General features: G+C 42.9%; 1 pseudogene; it reads right to left on the bottom strand.

Annotated features, from left to right (window-relative positions):
• Positions 1-329: 329 nt before the first annotated feature.
• Positions 330-23,091, bottom strand: LOC148538518 (myeloperoxidase-like; annotated as a pseudogene).
• Between the last annotated feature and the right edge of the window lie 1,181 nt (positions 23,092-24,272).

Here is a 24,272-nt window from a genome sequence, read left to right as displayed (position 1 = left end):
TCATATCAGTGAGATATACTTGTTGGCGAGTGCTTTTGACAAGTGTGATGCTACGAGTGGTTTTACACCATCAATAATACACAATAAAACCAACAGTATAAACAAGGTTAATTTAATGCAAAACAGCATAAAAGTTAAAAAGTATTTTCTCAACGCACTGCAGCAATTCTTCTCTTTGCAGAATCTCAATTGAAGGATAATTATACAGCACAGTGATGATTAATGCAGCTATACAGGTAATGAATAGCATTTGCCATGTAATAATTGAAGATATATACAGAATGCGGCATACACTGGTATCACGTCATATAGCCCTTAGTACTGCTCCATTATTCACAGAAGTCTTCAACCTCTGGAAATTGAGAACATGAAACAATTTATTAATTGTATACATTACACACTGTGAATAAATCCATACATAACAGTGTATATGGCCCATTTATCTGTCATCTGAGGAATGTCTGCAGATTATCACTAACATCATGTTCACTATTAGTGTGACACCGTCTCTGATGCTCTTCTCCACTCTAGCAATGAGGGCGCTACAGGGTTATGTGGGCACAATACACAGGGTTCAAAGGTATACTGGCAGCACCCATTAATTTCCCATAGTATACTGTAACCTAATCCGCATATAACGGTTATTTTCCCAGAATTCAGCCTCCTTAATGAGATTAGTGAGAACAGACCTGGAGGTCTGCATCCACCCACCCACAAGTGGAATTTGGGGGCTATACAGTAAGAAGAGTAGGTCTGAGCCTCTGCTCAGCATGTGTGGGGTGGGTGCATGCACAATGGACCCCTTCTGAGAACATAGCTGGGCCTGGGGAAAGCCTATCACCATATCCGTTCTACTGCTTCTAGTTATGTGAATCCGAACCCCACAATCTGAATTATAGAATTCTTTTATTAATTTATTTATTCAATTAATTCACAGTCCACTAATGAGGGTTCTATTTTATTTCCACCTAAAACTTTTTAAGCACTTTTATTTACTTTATTGAATGTTTTCAAAATAAATATATGACACAGATATAACATATAACCCGGCAGCCATGCAGACACACTCTAGCACTCTGTAACTAAGGTCAGGGCAGCAGACACACAGGAGGGACCTGAGCTAGAGCCAAAAGGTATCACTGACATGGTTGCTATTCATAACTAACTGTCCCTCTGGTGTATAAATCATGCAGGACAAGAGAAGATAAATCAGGTATTGTGGGCTCTTATGTCAGTGTATGATCTAGTTACTGTATATACCATCATATTTTAGCACAACAATACATAGAAGACAATGCAAAATGTAGAATAGAAAGGTCAGTAAAATAAACAACAACATATAACTGCATCAATGATCACAGGGAAATATATTTCTATATACATATCAATAGAGATACAGTATGTAACTGGCACAGATACCCCAAGTCTCTCCTCTAAGTTTATTGTCCCATAGGGCACAAGTACCCCAAGTGCCTCTGACCAGGTTTTGAGACAAGAATATATCTGTAACTTCTCCCTTATTCTTATTAAATCTCTAGTTCATCATCTCATACCTGATCCGCTCATCCTCCTCCTCCAAGGGCTCAGATTTAATTTGCGGATCTGAGAGCACTGTACAAACTCTCGTGGGTAACCGTTTGCTACAAAGACATTTCGAGGGACTTCAGTGATCTTTGTGTTGACGCAGATAACGCTGGACATTGTCACTTTTTCAATCACGAGCCGCTGAGCTGGAGTGAACACCCCGGCTTTCTCGTAATAAAAGCTGTATTGGAAAAATAGTTATAACAGTGTTTTATTCAAAGATAGATAGACGGCTCAATGATATGATGATGCAAAAATAGTTAAAACGACATCATGGTGTAAACGTAACAAAGCACTGGCATTGCCTCCTTCAGGTAATGCTTGGTAAGGGGTTTTGTCATAGCAATCTGTTGGCCTGTAACACTGTTCTCATAAAATGATGATTCTCCCGGGGTACCTCTATCTGCTTGATCCAAAGCCTACATCTAACCACCAATGACCTTTCCCTAACATCCCTGAAACAGCCCAACCATAGCCGGACCCTAATTTCACCTGTATGTCAGACTAACCCCCCCCCCACACCCAAACGCCCAAGACAGGAACCTGCCTCTTCATAACTGGCTTTCTTCTCAACCATCAACCATGCAGGGAATATTGTGGAATAATACTGGACTGTGGCTAGAACAGGTAAACTTCATAACATAAAAGGAGGATATACAGGGAGAGGGTGTAGAGAGTACATTTACATAGATAAGAGAGACTGTACAGTTAAAGAATAAGGCATAGCGCCACCTACAGTACAGCTTCCCAAGTGAAACTGTTTAAATTGTTTATCACACCTGGCCATCGGTACCTACCCCGAAGACCCCTATTTGTTTCTGTGCTACTTACCGGTCTCCGTTTCGGGATCTAAGGAACTGGTTTCCAATCAAACAGGACAACAGTTCACCCACTCTAGCATTGGGCAGTAGAGGCTCAGCAACAGCTCCCATCCAGATGTCGATGTTGTTCGGTGTCCCATATAGATCCATGAATGGTCTATTATTTAGAACCTGAGCTAGTTCAGCTACAGTGGAGGGCTGAGAAAGCCCACAAAATCTCCTCCATGTATTATATCCTACAGGAATAAGTAGGTGAAATCATTGCTAATATACATACTGTACACAGGTAAACACAAATTACTTGGCCTCGTCATAAACCAGATGGATAATATTCAGCAAATATTACATCATTATGGTAAAACTTAATGTTAACAAATTGGAGTTATAGATAATAAATCATATAAAAATTTCCAAACTAGGAAGAAAAATCCTGCATTTTCATAGATAAATCTGCACCCTCTATGTAATTTATTTATTTTTTCCAGTTTTGAATGGACACAGGGCCTAGAACCTTTTCTGTGCCAGCTCTATAGATACCTGGTAGTCCATGGTCCCGGCTACGCTGCATATTGAGGGCCCCCAGATCAAGGCCAATACGTTTAAACAGCTCAAAAAGATGTTCCCGGAGCTCATCCACTAAGATTTGGTTCTGCCGGTTCAGCTTCGCTTGATTAGCCATGAGGCCACGAAGAACAGGGTCAACGCCTCCTGCAAGGCCAAAATAATACCAATGCATTACATTAAAGCCATGTTTGGAAAGGAAAGGAAGCACCTACCATAAGAAAATAATTATGGCAAGATCAAATTGAGATTGGGCAAATGAGAAACAGCTTAGCCGTAGACAGAAAAGTGCTATTCAATGCAACAGTACTGTGTGTAAGAACATTGAAGGAGGTCAGAGGTACATGACGGAGGACCATATTTGTCGGTCATTTGTCAAAGAGCAGAACACTAGAACATTGCTTTATGTAACCTATAGGCAGGCGAAACCTACCTTCTCTCACAATTCTCCAGGTGTTGAAGAAGCTAAGGTGCAGAGGGATTGGCGGCCATCTTGGTGAGGTCCGGTAACCATTCACCAATCGATAAATAAATGGCTGGATCATCGTATGACCCATGCGGAATGCCAAGCTGAAAACATTGGATGCTGCTGGGTTAACACCATCATTGTAACCAGTATATGGAGGAACCAACCGGGACATGGAAGAACCCAGCAGCAGGGGCAGCCAATCCTTGTAGTTTATTTTCTGGAAAGATACAATGACAGGTGGATGCCAGAAGTGACACAATAGGTTGCTGCTAAGAGGACAACACAGGAAATAAGTATATTTATAGTAACACATCACCTAAAAATTGTAACTTTTTGAGACGCATTCACAACTGTGCATGTGCAAGTTTCAGCAGCATAATAGAATGAAAGATATGTGATCTTAGGCTTCTGGTACCTTTCTTTGTTAGAAACTGAAGATTGATGCAAATATTTACAACCTGCTAGGCATTTTAATGACACACGTCGTCTCACCTGTGTAATGGCACCAATTATTTTTCTTGATTCCTGAAAAAGAATCTCTCCCGACCAGCATGGGTTCATCTGACGTAACTCGGTTGCTATGCGGTTGTGCTCTCGCACAAAGATTGTGTTAAATGCAGTTAGACCTGGCTGCTCACTGACACGGCCATCCCCTGAGAAGCAAATAACAGATATTATTATTATTATTATTAGTAATGTGTAGATTTCCTATTCCTATTTGATGGCAAGTTTCCTTCTCTCTGGTTCTATGAATGTACACACATTGTCATACTGTACATTATTTTGCATACTTGCTGTCACGCTTCTAGGGCCATTGTCAACCTTTGAAGGAAATTAGTCATGGCAAGAGAGGGGTGACATGAGGCACATTGCTGATGTTGCTTACTGTGCCATGGGTGACACTGGACATGCAGGAGGAAGAGTACACGGACATATCCCTTATAGTAGTGAGTTGGAATAGTGCTCCCAATAGCCACAAATAGTAGAATCACTCTTGAGTGGACTTACATATTATTATCACTATGCTGTATACATATAGGGTCAGCATAGAGAACTTTTCAATCTAGCAGCTTTGGGAAGTCTGAGTAGCCTTGTTGTTACACGGCGAATGACGGTTATTATAGGATTATTTGCTATGATGTACGTCTTGATTTTTGGACAATTGCCTGAGCACTAGTATTCATAAATGTGCATCATATTGGTTTTAAAATGAGTATTTGGCATAATGATAACGTCACAAATAGACTTACAAAGGTAATTTATGAAAATATTTTATAATAATCTTATACACACATATATATATATATATATATATATATACACACATACAGGGCCATAGCTAGGGTAGTGCAGCCGGTGCCATCGCACACGGCACCACAGGTCAGGGGGCGCTGTATGGGCCTGTCAAATATCTGTTTATTATCATTCTTACTTGTAGCTTCCTCTTATTTCATCCCCAGCAGCTCCTGGCCTCCCCTATCTCTTCCCTGGCCCTTCCCCATGAAGCCATGGGCCTTTTTTGGGTGCATTATGTCCCTTTGAAAAATTAGGGGGGCGCCAATGCTGTTTCTGGCACAGGGCATCAAAAAGTCTAGTTACGGCTATATATATATATATATATATATATATATATATATACATATATATATATATCAAACATGAGCTCTAACAGCAAATTATTATATATTTTCTGAAGAAGAATTGGGAGGAAACAAAATGATCAAGACTGGATTATAGGAGATCCCGCTTGTCCCCTGGTAAAAGCGCAACTAAATTGGTGCTGATACTCAGTAAACTTTTTGAACACTGTAAATCATAGGATTTGCTGTAAACACTAAGACACTCTTCCACCAGATAATCCTTAGCTGGTAATTTATAGAATGTAAGAAGTTTGTTTCTATGCTATATGCTTCAAATAAGTCCATTTGTTTGATATTTGCCAACAAAACAATTCTAATATCACACTGTCCATTAATTGAAATCGTAAAGCGCAGAGATTAGTACAGATAACAAAGCATGTGATGTGCAGAGCAAGTTTCCCAGCAGTAGAGTATCTAGATATTATATATGACGTAATGTATCCCCTACTGTAAATGATATTAGAAGTCACAGAAATAAAATATTGCTTCAAATATATATAATAATGTAGAGTATGTAGTGTTTTGTTCCTTACAATATGCAACTTGTCTTCACGCACACTGAAATCGGGGCAGCCATTATTATATGATAATACAGCTATTATCTACAGGACATACACGGAAACATATAACCTACAGGTCCATCAAGTCTGTTCTTCTGGTCATCATGCAAATTAGCATTACTGGTGTAGTAAATGTTAGATTTATTATTGACTGTAAATCTAAGGCATAAATATTATAGGTACATTGTTTGGCACTCACACAAGTAATACTACCAATATAGAAACACTACCTCTCTATATTACTTGTCTTATCTAATATTCTGATGGGTTGTACTCACCAGCCAAGAAGCATGGGAGTCCTGATGTCTTGTTAGTCTGTAGGCAGAAATCTTCCTGCTGTGTGCTGAAAGGCAGGTAAGCAAGTCCATTATCATTAAACCGGTCATTAACAGCCATGAGGCCAAGCTGGTTGTTGTTGTTACGTTGCATCTTCGCCAACTCGTTCGTGCTGCCGTACACTTGACTGGCATCGACATATGATGTGAGAATATTCATCTGTTCCCTCACAGTGGATCCAGGTGAAAATGCTGGAGATGAGCGGAATAGGGGGATACAGTCACTGCGATTGGTAATTCGAGGGTCATTTGGGGGAATCTGCAAAGTTAACACACATGATGATATTACATCTTCTCACTTCACACGTTTGTTATACTGATATTCACAATCTGATTGTGTACTGTGAGATCTCTGTAGTAAAGTGTATTAATAGGGGCACAGTGGCACAATTCACCATCTTGCACTCTTGACCTGTCGCTCATGTATACAGGCCATGCATATGAGAATTAAGATGGACTTTCTCTATGCTTGCAGACAATTGTACACTGAGGGTCTGTGTGCATTAAGTGGAGAACACAATGCAGCACAGTGATCCTGATACTATCCGAAATGGTCATTACAATAAGTTCTTCCCCTTCATCACAGGGTCATCTCATGATAGGCCATCTTATGTGCCAAAGTGCTTAAATAAGAGTCAGCACCCGGTGCTGTACTGGGGCAAATCTCTAATTCACATGCCCCTCTCTATGGCAAAGAATGCTGGCTCCCCACTATCAGTGTCAAAGCAGTTCAGTAATAGACAAAACATGGATCTCCGCCAACCACATATACCAAAGAGTGAGAGTAGCTCTGTAACCCAATCTGCCTTCCATTACCTCTTCCTGGCAGCCTACAGGGGTCCTGTTGTGAGCATTAATGCTGTGACCACAGTAGCTCCTTCACGGAGTATACCGTCCTTTGTCTACATCTAATGGAGCAGTATAATGAGCATGTAGAGTAAATGTAGAATGTTGTATTATATAATGATTACATGTACTGTTCAAGCTATGCTGGATACTGAAGGTGTATTATCCTTCATCTGTATAGAGTGTAATACTGTACAATTGTATTATAATTAGGTAAAGTGGTCAGGTCATGTTGGGTACGTGTGGGTTCCTATGTCTGCATAGAGTGTAATAGAAATGTGTAATCATTTCCATTGGTCATGGCATGATGGCTGAGTAGTGTTTGTACAGAGTACTATAGAAATGTACTATAATAATTCCTAGTGGTCAGGGCATGTTAGGCAAGTATAATGTCTTATATATGTACTGTATAAAGTATTAAAGAACTGTAATACAATGATGTTCAGTGATCAGATGAAGTATTGAGAAGTAGTGTCCTATGTGATTAAAGTGTAATAGAAGTCTAACTACCAGGGGACACGTAAAGCTGAGCAGGGGTAGTGTCCTGTGTCTGTATGCAATGCAATAGAATTGGTCTATAATCACCCTCAGTGGTCAGGTCATTGTTATACAGGGATGTGTATTGTCCTAAGTCTTTATAGATTGTAATAGAACTGTATTATGTATTTGTTTGTAGCCAAGTAGCATTCCACATCTACAATCGGATAAGTATTACTTTGTCCAGTGGTCAAGTCATTTTGGAAGGTTTGATGTCCTGTGCCTCTATAGAATGTAACTGAAATGTATTTTTATCAAGGCCGTGGTCCGGCCATGTTGGATGTTTTTCCTGCCTGGAAAGACTGTAACATAACTGTATTGTGATTATTCCCAGTGGTCCAGTCATTTTGATTAGGGATAATGTGTCTGTATAAAGTGCATTGGAATGGTTTTATAGTTATATCACATCTCTGCACAACGTGTACATATTTATATACTGATGGAAATTGTTTATATAAAATGTATATAATGCACTATATATATATATATATATATTTGTAAATGTTTTATATTTTTTATATAATATATATTAAAAAAACATAAAATGCTGTTTAGTATCAGCAATGCCGGTGTAAAACTTTTAATCTACATAAAAATTGATACTAGTTATAACATTACTATTCTTGTTTTCCTTCTCCCTGATATAAAACACTAGAAGATAGGTACCCGCAGCGGGAAGCATGGAGGTTCCCGGGCACAGCTGTGGTCAGTCTATGCCTCTTAGAAAGGTCGACCTTGATGGTGTCTCAGGTGCGAGGTCAAGGTCATGATCAATCCATTGGCCCCACTGCATGAACATAAGCAATCTCTGCTTGTCAAGAGTCTGCTCTCTCTCTGGGAACCGGACAATCTCATTAGACACAGCCCGCGCCTGCAAGGCCAGAAGAAGACAGCAAATGTTTAAGAATAATTTGGGAAAGTTTAAAAACAAAACAAACAAAAAAAACGGCATAATACAAATGACCCCGGGGGTATCTTTACTAAAGTTCAGATTTTTATACATGGAGATGTTGCCCATAGCAACTAATCAGTTTCTACCTATTATCTTCTAGAAGGTGATAGATAAATAAGTAGAATCTAATTATTTGGTATGGGCAACAGCTTAACTTCTACAAACCCGCATTTTAGTAAAAACAAAAACACCCCCTGGTCTTCATATGTCTCAGGGGTTAGTTAATGGACAATGCAGGTGATAGCATAAAACATGTGGAACCATACAGTATTACAAATACTGTGGAACGATTTACAGCAGACATAGGGAGATGCCGTCAATATCCCGACAGTCGGGATGCTGGTGCTTAGAATGCCGGAACCAGAATCCTGACACCGGTCAGAATGCCGACGCCGGCATCTCGACCACTGGCACCCGTCCGTAAGTACTGGGGTTAGGGTGGGGGTTATGGTTAGGCTCTAGGGGGAGGGTTAGGTTTAAGGTGTGGGAGGGAGAGGGGGAGGTTAGGTTTAGGGAGTGGGGAGGGAGGTTTAGGAGGAGAGGGAGGGTTAGGATACTGACCAACAAGTGTCGGTATCCTAACCCTGTCGGGATGCCGGTGTTGGGATTCTGACCACTGGGAGCCCGAGCGCCGGCATCCCATACCCAACCTGAGTGAGATATATTGTTTGGTAATATATCATCCCCAGCTTGACCCAGCCACCAAGCAGTTGATGTTATAATTATCTCTTTCAGTTTACCTTTTAAAAAATTTAGCATAAAATGAAGCCATAAAACATAAAACTCTGTGCCAACCTGGGTTCACCATACTAGGGAGGGAGGGTTAGGGTCAGTATTCTAACCCCGTCGGGATAACGGTGCCGGAATTCTGACAGCCGGGATCCCGAATGCTGGCATTACGTACCCAACCCGACATAGGAATATAAAATTTTAATCATAAAAGGCCTATAGAGCAAGATATTTTATTAATTGATTAGAAAGTTGCTTGCATACACAGTTATAAAGGTTTAGAAAGCATTACAGTTGCAATATGGCTTAATGTCGTAATATCTCATTAGAACTCAGCTGGATGTCTAATGTCAAAGACAAATCAACTGGAAAAAAAAAAACAACTCAATGGCTCTGTATGGCGACCATGGATATATATACACTGACTTTGGGCTTATAGGTTGCGTATTATTATTATAATATAGCACCAAAGATATTACGCCGTTCTGTTCAGATAGCATGGAATCATTCACATCAGTACCAACCCTATTGGAGCTTACAGTCTAAATTCTCTTCTGGGCACACAGACAGACCCATATAAATGCCAGGGTCATTTTGTCAGATGCCAGTTGACCCACTAGTATGTTTTTGGACTCTTTATAGATACTAAATCATCTGAAGGAAGCCCATTCAAATAATAGGGGGCAACTTCAACACAGATATGGACCTGGCAGCAGCAATGCTGACCACTGTGTCACTGTGCTGGCCTATGATATTCTGCGCTGTATATATAGAGTGCTAAATAGGGCATGTTGTAAACAATATATTTTGTAAATGTAAGTCGTCCATTTGTCCAATGCCTAAAACTATTTGCATGTTCCCTTACAGAATAGAAGCTGGTAATCTGTCCTAAAATGTTTCTGTTAGACATTGGCAGACAGCAGAGAATCTAATCACCAAAGGCAAAGTGAATCCATTGATCGGCTTGGTTTCTGTCCAACCCTGTGGCAGGGATCTCCCGTCCTCATACTGGGCAGGTAGTAAGCGGCCATAGGGTCTGTTGGAAGCTCCAAAGTTTGGAAATCTCCTGCAATGAATAAATAAATCAGTGTTATCAATCTATAATGTTTTCCATTTGTATTCATTACTGATCTGGTATAGAAAGTCTCAAAATGTAATTGTGCTAAGTTTTCACATATGTGCAGCAGGTCTATCTTGTTTTATATGTAATTATCAGTACTGTGAACTGTATGTACCTCTTAATAATACGGAAAACAAATCTGTGACTTTGAAAATTAGGGGTATTTTTTCAAAGCTCGGAGAGAGATAAAATTGTGACAAAGTACCAACCAATCAGCTCCTAACTTTTCAAACACAGTCTGTAACATTTAACTTAGAAGCTGATTGGTTGTTACTTTATCTCTCACAATTTTCTCTCTCTCTCTCCAAGCTTTGATAAATACCAAGCTAAGAGCATTTTTATGTAAGGTGATAAAATTAAGTCATTTTCAACTCGCAAGAGAAGGAGCAGCAGAGAATTGGAAGCCTCTATCCTCAGCTATCTCGGGCATAGTAACGTTTCCCCGATGATATTATTCTCACCTATTGTTGCACTCTCCGGTGAAGGTACGATACCGACTTTCAGGACAAGCTTTTGGAAGATGCAGGAAAGCATATCCGGAAACCTTATGTAACATATCAACCTGGTTGGTTGTCAGCAAGTCTGTTGAATATACATAATAGTATTGTGCTAAGACTATTCAGGCAATAGGAGGATAAATATGGTTAGAATGACCGGTGTATTCCAACTACTATGTATACCACATATTATTTTTATTTATATTGATAAATGTGAGAATCATATTTGAAGTAAAGCAATAAATAATCTTCTTTACGTTATCTGATATTTAGCCAGTTATAACTTTGAGCCACACACAAAAAAAAAACTATTATTAAAAAACAAAAACAATTTAACATTGTTGCAAAGCCACAAATAAATAACTATGTAATAATATGAGATATGGTAAGAACTTACCTTTGTTATCTCTATTTCTACGAAGTCCATAGGGTTCCACAGGATACCTTGGGGTATAGGTGATGACGTCAGGCATCGGGCACCATAGAGTTAAGTTTTCAGTCCTCCTCCTATACCCCCGCCCCCGAGCCAAGGCATCTCAGTTAGTTACCAAGCCATAGGCCGGAGGAGGAGAAGGAAGAGTGACAAAAAAGATCTGGACACACACAAGAATCACATTCTCACCAGAGGGAGACGGAAAAACCAGTGACCAGAGTAAAGCCCATCTGCAGCACAGGTGCGACAGGGCGGGAGTCCTGGGGAACCCTATGGACTTCGTAGAAATAGAGATAACAAAGGTAAGTTCTTACCATATCTCATATTTTCTACTTCAGGGTCCATAGGGTATCCACAGGATACCTTGGGGATGTCCCAAAGCAGTATCCTTTAAGGGTGGGGACGCTCCTGTGCTGAAAGGAGAATCCACCGTCCGAAGGAAGCATCCTGAGAGGCGAAGGTGTCAAACCTGTAATACCTCACGAAGGTATGGACAGAGGACCACGTAGCTGCCTTGCAGATCTGGACTGCAGAGGCACCACGTCGAGCTGCCCATGAAGGCCCCACAGACCTAGTGGAATGAGCCTTCACAGAAGGAGGAACCGGCAGGCCTTCATGAAGATAAGCTTCAGAAATTGCCATACGGATCCAGGCTGTCAAAGTTTGCTTTGAAGCAGGCCAACCCTTTTTACGGAAGCCATAGAGGACAAACAAGGCGTCCGACTTCCTAAACGAAGAAGTGCGGTCAACATAAGTCCTTAAGGCCCGCACAACATCCAAAGAGGCCTCACCCACAGAAAGGTCAGGTGAGTTAAAGGCCGGAACAACGATTTCCTCGTTAACATGAAACTGGGAAACAACTTTGGGAAGAAACTCAGGACGAGTGCGTAGCACTGCCCTGTTCCCATGAAAAATCAAGAAAGGGGGTCTACAAGAGAGAGCCCCTAAATCCGAAACACGTCTGGCCGAAGCTATGGCCAGAAGGAAAACAGTCTTAGCTGTTAGCCATTTAAGATCCACTGAGCCCAGTGGTTCAAACGGCGGTCCCTGGAGAGCCCTCAGGACCACAGCCAAATCCCAAGGCACCACAGGTGGAACAAAGGGTGGCTGAATGCGTAGAACACCTTGCATAAAGGTGCGCACATCCGGGATTATAGCAATCCTACGGTGAAACCAGACAGACAGGGCCGAAACCTGCACCTTCAAAGAAGCAAGGCGAAGCCCATGGTCTAGTCCCGCTAGCAGGAAGGCGAGAACCCGAGACAGACGAAACTCCCGCGGTGTATAACCTCTCGGCCGACACCACTGGAAGAACGTATGCCACACGCGATGGTATATTCTCGCGGAAGACGGTTTCCGAGCTCTGAGCATGGTACGCACTACAGGGCTGGAAAACCCCCTGGACCTTAACATGGCCGTCTCAACAGCCACGCCGTCAAAGACAGCCGAGTCAGGTCCGGGTGAAGACAAGGACCCTGTGACAGAAGGTCCGGACGTAGCGGCAACCGCAGAGGACTGTCCACGGACAGACCCTGAAGGTCTGAGAACCAGTGCCATCTGGGCCATGCGGGAGCTATCAACAGGAGCGTCCCTCCTTCCTGTTTGAATTTCCGGATTACCCGTGGAAGGGAAACCGGCGGAAAGAGATAAGCAAACCGGAACGTCCACCGGACAGACAGAGCATCCACCAGAGACGTCTCTTGTGCGAGACCCATACACCGGCAACTTGTTGTTGTGTCGGGACGCCATGAGGTCGATCTCTGGAAGACCCCACCTGTCCACCAGCAGTTGAAAAACGTCCGGGTGCAGGGACCATTCTCCCGGATGAACGTCCTGGCGACTGAGAAAGTCCGCCTCCCAGTTTAGCACTCCCGGGATGAAGACAGCTGATATGGCCGGAAGATTGCGCTCCGCCCATACCAGGATCCGAGACACCTCTACGAGAGCCGCCCGACTTCGGGTTCCTCCTTGCCGGTTTATGTAGGCCACGGGGGTAGCGTTGTCCGACTGGACCTGCACTGGGTGACCCTGGAGAACCCGATGTGCCTGCTGGAGAGCATTGAACACCACTCGTAGTTCCAAGATGTTTATGGGAAGCTCTGCTTCTACCGGAGTCCACCTGCCCTGGAACAAGTGTGGACCCGAAACTGCTCCCCAGCCCCGAAGACTGGCGTCCGTCGTCAACAGGACCCAATTCGCCACCCAGAACGGACGACCCTTGTTGAGATGGGTCGTCTGCAACCACCAGGCAAGGGACAGGCGAACCTCCGGAGTGAGCACTATCGTCTGGGATTTTAGAGACTGAGGCAGTCCATCCCACTTGGACAGGATCAGGTGCTGCAGAGGTCTGGAGTGAAACTGGGCATATTCCACCATGTCGAATACCGACACCATGGAGCCCAGTAACCTCATCGCCGAGTGTAGAGACACCCGGCGGCTCTGCAGACAACTGCGCACCCTCGACTGCAAGGCAGAGATCTTTTCCCCCGTCACAAAGATTCTTTGCTGTCCCGAGTCCAATAAGGCTCTGAGGTGCAGAATCCGCTGAGACGGGACCAGGGTGGACTTCTGACAGTTTATTAACCAGCCTGCCACTAATAGAAGGTCGTCCAAGTACGGCAACATGCGGACCCCCTGCAGCCGCAGGGAAGCCGCCATGACCACCATCACCTTGGTCAAAACACGTGGTGCTGTCGCCAGGCCAAAAGATAACGCCCGGAACTGAAAGTGTTCGTTGCGGATTGCAAACCTGAGGAACCGCTGATGGCGCAAAAGAATAGGGACTTGCAGTTAAGCGTCCTGTATGTCCAATGACACCATGTAGTCCCCAGGTTCCAGCGCCAGAATGATGGACCGTAGTGTTTCCATCCGAAACTTCGGCACCCGCAAAGATTTGTTGAGAGCTTTGAGGTTGAGAATCGGATGAAACGACCCATTGGGTTTCTGCACCAAAAAGAGACTGGAATAGAAACCCTGGCCCTTCTGGGAGAATGGAACAGGCACTATAACTCCAGCCTGGAGCATAGTGTGCAAGACTTTCCGCAGTTCCACTGCTTTGTTCCGGTCTGATGGTAGACCCGTGGTGAAGAATCGAGCCGGAGGTCTGTGCTGGAAGGAGAGGGCATACCCGTTGAGACCACCTCAAGAACCCAAGTGTCTGTCGTGGTGACCGACCAACACCTGGCGAACTGCAGCAGGCGGCCTCCCACTTTGGGATCCCCCAAAGGGAGGCCCGGACCGTCAGGCCGCAGGCTTGTCATCTGGCTTAGGGACCGGACGTCTGGTACTCCAGGCCTGCTTCCGGGGCTTGGCCGATTTCTTGGGGCCAGCCTGTCGGGGAAAGGACTGTGTCTTAGGCCTACCCTGGGCCCTCTAAGACCGAAAGGACGGAGTACCTGAACGAGAAGGAACAGCAGCTGACGGGAGACATGCCGATTTAGCTGCCGCCAGCGTGGCTACAATTTTGTCCAGGTCCGGACCGAAGAGAACTTCTCTGTTAAAAGGCAACGCCTCCAAACCCTTTTTGGAATCAGCATCCGCCTTCCAGGATCGCAACCACAAGGTGTGACGAGCAGCCACAGTTGCCGAAGAAATTCGAGACGCCAGGGTACTAACATCCAAGGCCGCTTCGTTGATATAAGTGGCCGAATCCCGGAGATTGCCGATCAATTCCGTCTGCTCAGCCGAACAGTCGGAGTCGAAGGATGCCTCCAATGTATCAGCCCAGCGCTCCATAGCTCTGGCAACCCAGCAAATGGCCATAGCCGGCCGTGCAGCCCCCCCGCAAGGGAATAGACGGACTACAGGCAGATCTCCACCTTGAGGTCCGTAGCATCCTTAAGGGAGGACATGGATGGCATGGGTAATGTGGCACTACGGACAAGGCGTGTCACATGAGAATCCACCTGAGGAGGGGATTCCCACTTTGCAAAATAATTGTCCGCAAACGGATACGCCACTGCTAAACGTCTTTGAGGCTGATATCGTTTGCCTGGCTGTTTCCACGCTTCCTCTAGGTGGTCAACTAATTGCCCCGAAAGAGGAAACACTGTGGTATCTCCTTTAATATCTTTGAAAAATGCGTATTTGGACTTTGATACCGGAGGCTCCTCATCCTCAATAACTAAAGCAGTACGGACTGCACGAATAAGGCCAGGTATATACACCTTAGACTTAGCGTCCGACTCTTTAGGGCGGGAAGTTTCCTGGTCAGAAAGATCCAGAATCTCCCCATCATCGGACGTCCCGTCGTCATCCTCATAAGGAACAGACAGAGACGCCACCGGCCGCATCACAGACTCCCCTTGCAACACCTCTGACAACTGCTGTACAGAGCTAGTTAACGAATTAACCCACGCAGGCTCATGAGAGACCTGAGGAGGGGAAATAGGGAGACTGTGGGGTACCATCAACTGTCTTGGGAAACCCTGCATGGGTGACGACACCACTGACTGCTGGGATAAACCCATCTGAGTGAGAGCAGGCTGCGGAGCTAACTGGCCCACGAGGGTTGTAAGCGCATTGGCAAAACAAGCCCAGGACGGCTCCTGTACCGGAGTCGTGACCGTAATCGGCCGAGTCAACGCATAACACCGTCGACATAGTCCCTCCGCACTGCCGTCCCCCTCCGCTATAGGTACCTTGCATGTAGTACATAAAAGCTGGAGAGGAAAATCACTTTCAGACATAATGGTAGGTATGTGACCCCTCTCACTAATACTCGTTAGTATAGTGTGAGACCACCCTGCAAGCACCGCACCGCAAGGGCTTTAGCAGAAAGAACAGGGACAGATAAATGCTGACAGATAGAAAATGAAAGTACAGGCAGCAGACGCTAGCATAGGTCACATACAATGCAAAGAAATCAATTCCTGCACTATCCGCGCTGATCCTCAACTACACAGACTCAGAGCCTGGTAGGACACAGCGCTGCATACACAGACCTTATTCAAACGGAGGAGAGGTATGCAGGGGGACCCAGACCACGATGCCACCGTTCTTCAGCTTCCAACAGCGCTCACCATGCTTTTTCAAAGATGGCCACCGAGGAGCAGAGAGGAGGCTGGCCTGGGGGAGGAGCGCTGACACAGGACCAGTCAGCGTGTGCAGAGAGGGCTGTGTGCAGCGGGGGAGGCGACGGCTGTGAGACAGGGAAGGCGCGCTCCCCTGGCCTGCATTTAACCCCTGGGACGCCGCAGCACTACCGCTCTGCCGCGGTCCTGCTGTCCCAAGGGGGTAGTGGAAGCGCAGGTTAGAACCTGGCTCCACGCTGCAGCCAGTCCCCAGGGAGCCCCCTCTGCCTGGGGACTCTGGACCATGTAACAGAGGGGACCCACCGCGGGACCCCGCTGCTTACCTTGCTGTCGCCCTTGATTCCGGCCATGGTCCCGAACATCTGGGGTCACCGCTAGCTGTGACCCCAGATGCTCACCAGCATCCCCGGATCGGTACCGGCGGGGGTGGAGGGAAGACGGCATGGACGTCAATACTGACTGTCCATGCTGTACTTCCAGATGTGCAGCCACAGCTGCTTGAAGAAAACTTCAGGGGCTCTTCTTTAGCCCCCACTCCAACAGGTGCATCCGACTCCGGCCGGGCACCAAACTAAACTGGGATGCCTTGGCTCGGGGGCGGGGTATAGGAGGGGGACCCTAGTGCATCCTGGGAGGACTGAAAACTTAACTCTATGGTGCCCGATGCCTGACGTCATCACCTATACCCCAAGGTATCCTGTGGATACCCTATGGACCCTGAAGTAGAAATATAATTTTTTAAATATTGTAGTTTACTTTTAAGTTATATTTATAATAGAATGGATCTTGCCACATGATATTTTATGCCTTAGTGATGTCACTGGTTTCTAGTGAATTAATAAGCTTCATTTTAATTAAATATGGGTTTAGCCCACAGCATGGCTGCCTCTACTACACTTAGGTGATTGGTGCACTTGAAGTTCCTCCCTGTACCTGAAATGTTGAAGGGTCTGCTGTAGATGCTCTGCACCTTCTCTGACAGAAGGTCAAGGGTGGTCTCTATGTAGTCTGCGGCCCGGATGAAGGTTCTGCTTGAAGCCACAGGCTGTTTAAAGTACGTCATGACATCAGATGGGCTCATGGTTCCCTTCTTTAGTCTCTCCTTAAGGCTGAAATGAGCAAATAGGTGATACCCACATAGCATACATATAACTTGTACTGTATGTTATAATAAACAATTACTGTAGCAAAGCACTGATTGCAGTGCTATGTGACTTCACTTATTTATTTTAATTGATTAACCGTGAATGTAAATCTCCAGTGACCATAGTTTTGTTTAATTTTTGCTTGCCAGGAAGACTATACTGAACATGAACTTACACGTCACGGGTGCGTTTGTAGGCAGCATCCACCAGTTTCTTGGCCTCCTGGACCGATCTGACAATAAGGTCATTGTCCAGTTCTTCAACTCCATCTGGTTTGTTGAAATGAAAAGATTCATGTTACTGTATGGTAATTTAGTACCCAAGTACTTCACATATAAATATGGGAATTCTTTAAATAATAATTTAAAACAGCCACTTATAGGTAATGGTGATATGGAAGCCATACGTTTGCTGTTTACTAATAATGTGACTTGTACATTCTTCTTGGGCATGAATAAATACTGTATACTGTACAATTGCTGCAAATGGTTAGTGCTGTATTTATGTGAGTGCATGAGCAGCATGGGGGTATAAGAATAAATTGAAGTACATTTGGCCATGATGTACCAACATTCACAAGTGCACACATATATTTATACACAACCAAATGCATCCATGTCTTACTTGATATATAAATACAAGTGTTCTGAGACAGCTCTCCTTAAGAAGACCTGTGTATTATTTATTTTGTTACTGTATACTCAGTCATTTTACTGTCACTGATACCCCATTCATGAGATACATAACCTTCATGTTATGTTTTACTACACAACACTCAGCAAATTGTAATCAGATATTGCAAAATGTGACCTCTTCTTTCCAGAGATGTCCTGCCCATCTCACAGGGGCCTATCCATTTGTTAATTATCCTCGTGAATTCCTGAATAATTGACATTAAAACTGTATAGTATGCAGAGGGAATATTAATACCCAGTGGGCTTTAACTATAATTTCCTGCATTACTGAAGCAATTGCAAAGGCTCCATCTTTAAGACTACGCAATTTAAATTCTTTACACCATACATATAGTAAACATATGCATCCTGTATATACAGTCAGGTGCATAAATATTGGGACATTGACAGAATTTTCATATTTTGGCCTCTATTCACCACCACAATGGCTTTGAAATGAAACAAACAAGATGTGCTTTAACTGCAGACTTTCAGATTTAATTTGAGGGTAATTACATCCAAATCAGGTGAACGGTGTAGGAATTACAACGGTTTCTATATGTGCCTCCCACTTTTTAAGGGGCCAAAAGTAATGGGACAAACTAAACAATCCTAAATCTAACTTTCACTTTTTAATACTTTGTTGCAAATCCTTTGCAGGCAATTACAGCCTGTATTCTGGAACGCATAGACATCACCAGAGGCTGGGTTTCATCCCTGGTGATGCTCTGCCAGGCCTCTACTGCAAATGTCTGCAGTTCCTGCTTGTTCTTGGGCATTTTCCCTTCAGTTTTGTCTTCATCAAGTGAATTGCATTCTCAATCGGATTCAGGTCAGGGGATTGACTTGGTCATTGCATAACATTCCACTTTTTAGCCTTAAAAAACTCTTTGGTTGCTTTTGCAGTATGCTTCGGGTCATTGTCCAGCTGCACTGTGAAGCGCCTTCCAATGAGTTCTGAAGCATTTGACTGAATATGAGCATATAATATTGCCCGAAACACTTCAGAATTCATTCTGCTGCTTTTGTCAGCAGTCACACCATCAATAAATACAAGGGAACCAGTTCCATTGGCAGCCATACATGCCCACACCATGACACTACCACCACCATGCTTCACTGATGAGGTGGTATGTTTTGGATCATGAGCAGTTCCTTTCCTTCTCCATACTCTTCTCTTCCCATCACTCTGGTACAAGTTGATCTTTGTCTCATCTGTCCATAGGATGTTGTTCCAGAACTGTAATGGCTTTTTTAGATGTTGTTTGGCAAACTCTAATCTGGTCTTCCTGTTTTTGTGGCTCGCCAATGGTTTGCATCTTGTGATGAACCCTCTATATTCACTCTTGTGAAGTCTTCTCTTGATTGTTGACTTTGACACATATACACCTACCTCCTGGAGAGTGTTCTTGATTTGGCCAACTGTTGTGAAGGGGTTTTTCTTCACCAGGGAAATAATTCTGCTGTCATCCACCACAGTTGTTTTCCGTGGTCTTCCGGGTCTTTTCGTGTTGCTGAGCTCTCCAATGCGTTCTTTCTTTTTAAGAATGTTCCAAACAGTTGATTTGGCAACACCTAATGTTTTTGCTATCTCTCTGATGGGTTTGTTTTGATTTTCCAGCCTAATGATGGCTTGCTTCACTGATAGTGACAGCTCTTTGGATCTCATATTGAGAGTCGACAGCAACTGATTCCAAATGCAAATGTCACACCTAGAATCAACTCCAGACCTTTTACCTGCTTAATTGATAATGAAATAATGAGGGAATAGCCCACACCTGTCCATGAAATAGCTTTTGAGTTGATAGTCCCATTATTTTTGGCCCCTTAAAAAGTGGGAGGCACATATAGAAACCGTTGTAATTCCTACACCGTTCACCTGATTTGGATGTAATTACCCTCAAATTAAATCTGAAAGTCTGCAGTTAAAGCACATCTTGTTTGTTTCATTTCAAAGCCATTGTGGTGGTGAATAGAGGTCAAAATCTGAAAATTCTGTCAATGTCCCAATATTTATGCACCTGACTGTATATGTGTGTGTTTATACACAGTAATATTAGTAGGGACTTTTCTATCTCCATCAGTAATATTAGCACAGACTTCTCTATCTCCATCAAGTGTTTCCCATTTCTACTGAGCCGCCAACATGCTGTGGCCACACTCCTTGAACACAGCAGCAATGTATAGTGGCCAAAAGTCCCAATGTGGTCCCTTCTTACCTGGGTACACAGTTCTCATGGTGGCCCTGACTACTTTCAACTAGCTGTAAACATGAAAATAGTCTGTACTTATTATTGTACATTCAACGTAAAGACAGCTCTTATTGTGCGTATACACGGCACGATCGACAACTATATCATTGTACGATCTCCCGGGTGTGCTAGACGATCGATATCGATCATCCAGCACACCACCAATTCACCAATGACTATAGATATCCGCGATCAACGGGTCCCTATAGTAACCTGGTCGATATCGACCAGGTTGGCATGCATGCACGGTTGAAGGACGATATCGATCTCGTCCATACGACGAATCGCGACAACAAATTGTGTAAAATATGGCCAAATCATGAGTGTCCACTCACGGTCACGATGCCAATGCGTGTTCCCGCTCGTCGTACATCGCATCTCCAGATCTGCCGTGCTGTAGGGCAGATTTGCCAATCTGGGACACAATGCATTGGCTGCACGATAGATCTTAAGTCAGATTGGACATTTTTTTTACTCCAAATCGTGAGTAGGACTGCCTGGGGAGAGTTCTGGGGAAATCGCACACATTGTGGGATCGTGTGCAGATCGCTGTGTGTGTGTGGGCACCTTAACACCTTTCAGGCAGCAGCTAAATTTAATCGGATCACCCCAGTATAACCCCTAATGAACACAGAAGCTAATGTTCTGGTGCTTCAAGGCAGCAATGCTATCCACTGTGCCACATACTTACATCTTAAAATGGATGTTTTTCCTATTATTTTTATTTTGTGTAATTGATTAAATATTACAGTTCAGTTTATTTTATAAATTCGACTATACAATAATGAGGAAACAATAACTATCATTGTGTGTGTGTGTGTATATATATATATATATATATATATATAGTATTCACAGCAGAAATAATATTATCACTAAAGCTATACAAATCAGTGTCACTTAGGCCAGAGCACAGTATTTCAAACAAATGAATATAACTGTGTTTCAATATTGTGGGTTTGGTTTGCAGCTTGCAAAGCTGTTTACTGACAAAACTATATACAAATCTAGTGGAGTTAACAACCAAGTAATGTAGACTACATATTGGGGAGTTATAATATATATATATATATATATATATATATACACACACACGTCAGTGGCAAACGCAGGATTTCTAAAGGGGGGTTTCCAAATGCTTGATTTTAGAAAGAGTGTGGCCAGTCCATGAACCAGCTTTAATTAATATGCGTCATACAAAGTATATTGTGTGTCATAATTCCAGCATATACAGGACCAGCGATCACAGTAAGCCATTAGATGTGGCAGTAGGGCCGTCCTGCCTGAGCTGAATGTTTTTATTTCAGATGTGGGCACCATTCCAGAGCATTGGAGCAAGTCCGGTAGTCAGGGGGAGCAGCAGAAGAACCTAGCACTGTCCTGGACATATATGCAGAGCCGTAACTAGACTTTTAGGTGCCCTGTGCCAGAAAAAGCATTGTCGACCCCCTCATTTTTCAAAGGGACATAATGCACCCAAAATAGGGCCATGGCCTCATGGGGAAGGGCCAGGGAAGAGATAGGGGAGGCCAGGAGATGCTGGGGATGAAATAAGAGGAAGCTACAAGCAAGAATGATAATAAACAGAAATGTGACAGGCCCAAACAGCGCCCCCTGACCTGTGGTGCCCTGTGCGATAGCACGGGCCGCACTACCCTAGCTACGGCCCTGCATATATTTACAGATTGATCTCGTTATGAAGTGGATAGTGTATTAATAATTAACCCTATTAATGTTCTGTAGCTGTGCACCCCTAACAGTGCATGTTTTCCAGATCTCCTAGTTGATGCACAGGTGTGTATATTACTGAATGACACGTTAAAAGATCCACACGTGGTGCTAATTATTTAATTTATGATACTGAAAAGAACATGCAGCACTAGGAACATTGTATTATATTACTATTTCTATTGTGGTCATGGTGTGGACTGGGGGGAGGGGGGTTTCCAGGCAACCGGAAACCCCCCCTGCGTTTGCCTATGCACGTGCTGCCAACACATTGCCTCTTATTTGTATCTTATCCATGAAGGAAGGCACCCGGGTATACAGCAGCAGGAGTGCAGAGTATCCAATACCAGTATATATATATATATATATATATATATATATATATATGTATTTATGTATGTAGAGGGTTTATAGAATGGCGCTTTGGTTAAAGTCTCAAAAAATATTGCACCGTAGTGCAAAATATATTTATATAAAGTCTGGTTGGTGCTAACAGGTGTAACACTCTAGTCCTTCTGGTGAAGGTGGCAGCAGTCTTCCCGTGTTCCCGAATGGCAATCGCATATGGTACGCATACTTTTATGTTAATTACGATACCTGTTTTCAAAGAAAATACTACACTATGTGTGTTCTCACTGGCTCTGTTTGAGCCTATCCTTTTTAAGGTTTCTGGACACTTTTGGAATTCCGGGACTATTTCACCATATGGAGTTCTAGTAAAAGCACTACGGTTTGGCGAAAAAGTTTTATCTTTTGATACGCACATTTATATTTGAGCACGTGCTAATTTTTCATAAATTACTACACTATTAGGCGCATGTCCTTTCCAACCCTATTTCCATATATATATATATATATATATATATATATATATATATATATATATATATATATATATGTACACACATTGTATAATATATATACACTGTATAATATATATACTGTACTATATATATATATATATATATATATATATATACACTGTGTATAGATATATAAATATATGTATGTATATACACACACACATATATTCATCTGGGTTGATGAATAAAAATGAAATAGGCATATAAACTCTATGTAATAAAGATAGGATAATTACCGTAAAAGGAAGATGTACCAATCTGCAGCGATCCAAGAATCAGGAGGAAACAAATACTGATGCGCAATGCAGCCATAGTCAAGTTCCTAGGATGACATTTTTATCTACATTAATATTTGTTTGAAAATAATGTTAGCAAAGAAACGTAATATAATTTGGAGATACTGTAACCAGTGTCACTGAGCGCAACATGGCTCACCTCATCTGTCCTGGATGTAAGCTCCTAAAAGTGGGGTGAGCTTATAAAGGAGAGCAGGAATTGGGATGTGAGTGCCATGATCGCATCTAGGAGGAAGTTATATAATGAGAGGATGCTGTAAGATTGTTGCAGAAATAGTAAAATTCCTTTTAGGCAACGACAATACCCACAACTATTACACTCGTCAAGTTTGAGATGATCTTTGTATACAAGGATTATGCACAATTAACTTGAAATAACCCATAGTGTGTGTATACATATCTATATATGTATTTCTAATTACATTTTACCAATGTCGTTAGCAACCCGTTATGTCCAAAAGGGTTTCTTTCTTAACTGTTTTTTAATTATATTTTGGTCTCTTGGGGTATATTGCACAATTACACCTGTATCTATTTAGAATAGAACACAGTGCACATTTAAACCCATTAACATGTTACAAGATTTAATTACACTTAATCTGTTAATTGCTCAACTTCCAGCAGCATTACTTTGTACAACAAAAGTAACAAAATGTTATTAACCCATTCGCTGCTGAGGGTTTTCTCACCCCTGTGCTGAGGTCATTTTTCCACGTTTGCACTCATCACATTCCAGCATTCATATGACTAATTTTCTTTATGCTGCACCCACATAATTTATACTATGTTTTTTCAAACTTTGTATTCTCAGAAAATACCATTCGTCTATTTGCTCATTCTCACACATCAAATAAAATGTAACTAAAATGGCCAAAAAGTATTTTTGCTATTGAAATGTGTGAAACAAAATGTGATTTTTAGTTGTTTTTTTTTTTAGACACCACAAATAAAATACTTGCATTGGCAGTAATTCACTATTCAAATGTTGCAACCAGCAGGACTTGTATGTTGTCACAAAGAAATCTACACTTGAAAAAAAAAAATATATATATATGTATGTATATATATAAAGAAGCAAAGGAAGGCGGCACTGCAGGTCTTAATCAATCGTTGTATTTATTGCCAACGTTTCAGGGCTGAACGCCCCTTTGTCAAGGATACATGAGAAACATACCAAGGTTCTTACCTTAAATAGCC

The sequence above is a fragment of the Taudactylus pleione genome, unplaced genomic scaffold (assembly GCF_031769625.1).
Source record: "Taudactylus pleione unplaced genomic scaffold, aTauple2 ptg000040l, whole genome shotgun sequence".
NCBI classification, from domain to species: Eukaryota; Metazoa; Chordata; class Amphibia; order Anura; family Myobatrachidae; genus Taudactylus; species Taudactylus pleione.
This window is presented reverse-complemented; position numbering and strand designations above follow the sequence as displayed.